Raw genomic sequence first — 1,848 nt, 5'->3', positions numbered from 1 at the left:
CAAAATAATAATTTATAAATTAGCAAGGGCTCATGAGGGAGGGGGGAGCGGGGAGGGAGGGGAAAATGAGGACCTAATAACAGGGCTTAAGTGGAGAGGAAATATTTTGAGAATGATGAGGGCAATGAATGTACAAATGCGCTTTACACAATTGATGTATGTATGGATTATGATAAGAGTCGTATGAGCACCTAATAAAATGATTTTTAAAAATGTATCAAATGTATCACAATACACCAGGGTTCACAATATAAAAAGAGAATCACTATGGGCAGAGGGAAATATTAAGTAATTAGCTACACATCAGGCTTAAAAAACTTTGTGGAAAAATTCAACGAAAGCGACAGAATGCTCCTACAAAAATCTTGAAATATACACATTCTCATATATACATTTAGGAATGGGACACATAAATGGAATTAGATGAAACACATGAAGATCAATATACTAGGCATGTTTGTTGTTAGATGCTGTTGATTCAGTTCCAACTCATGTCAGCCCTATGTACAAATGAAGGAAAGATTGCGGGAGGCAGTATCATGATCACAATTGTACTTTATTTTGAACACATCAATGCAGTCCCTTGGTCAATGCTACTCACTAGCGACCTTAAATGGAGTGGTGTCGGCCACAGTCAACCAGACAATAACATGGTTTATTATGCTTGCAATGACAAATTCAAGAACAGTAGTGTTTCATTCATCGTTTAAATGGACATTTTACAATCTGCCATTAAGTATAAAGCTATAGGATAGGATAATGCCCATCTGAATATAAGGAACACCAGTCAATACAACTATTATCCAAATGTATGCACCAGACATCAATGCTAGTGATGAAGAGATTGAAGAATTATAATAACTTCTATGGTCTTTAATAGATCAAATGTATAATCAAGGTTCATTGATAATTATTACGCATTAGAATGTTAAAGGGGGAAACAGAGAACAAGGAATAGTAGTTGGAAATATGGTTTTGCTGATAGACATTTTTCTAGAAATGGGACAATAGAATTTTGCAAGACCTGTAACTTTTTTGTCATAAATACATTTTTCAGTAACACAGAAAATAACTATACATGTAGCTTTCTCTTAATGGAGTACACAGAAATCAAAATGACTACATCTGTGAGAAGAGACCACCGAGAAATACAATATCAATAGCCAAAATGAAATCAAGCATAGATGGTGGGAAAGGCCATACACTGTTGATATGTAATTGCAGGCTGAAGCTGAAGAAAATGAAGACAAACCCAAGAGAGCGAAAATGATGTTGAGTCTATCCCAAGTGTTTGTCGAGAACATTTCTAGATTTCACTCACTGAACACTAATGACCGGACCTGCAAGCTGTGAGATGACATCAAGTTAACTATACACAAAGAAAGCCAACGGCCATTAACATGGGAGGAAAGAAATAAACAATCAAAGTGAATGCCAGCAGAGACTCTGACATTTGTTCTTAATTTTAGGTACTTACTACCCCATATGGAAGAAATGATGAACTAAAAGACCTGAATAGAAACATTCAAATGAGAGTTTGTGAAGATTAAGTTTTATTAAGAAATGTGAGAAGACTTAGGGTTAGAAAACCAAAGCAGAAGGATAAGCTCAGCATATCATAAGCTGAAAGAAGTGAAACTTTAAACATCAAGCTTAAATTTGATTTATTGAATGATTCTATGGGCAAAATACTGAAAAATGTAAGAAGCATCAAAAGAAAATGGAAGGAATACACAGAGCCAACGTGTCAAGAAAACTTGTCTGTATTCAACCATCAAGAAAGAGTAAAGAATCAATCACCTATGGTGTTGAAGGAAGAAGTCCAAGTTGCAATGCAGGCATTAGCAA

Source organism: Echinops telfairi, unplaced genomic scaffold (genome assembly GCF_000313985.2).
Source record: "Echinops telfairi isolate 266 unplaced genomic scaffold, ASM31398v2 ScPeMD7_7468;HRSCAF=8506_0, whole genome shotgun sequence".
NCBI lineage: Eukaryota > Metazoa > Chordata > Mammalia > Afrosoricida > Tenrecidae > Echinops > Echinops telfairi.
The sequence above is the reverse complement of the archived record's forward strand: the minus strand, read 5'-3'. Positions refer to the sequence as shown.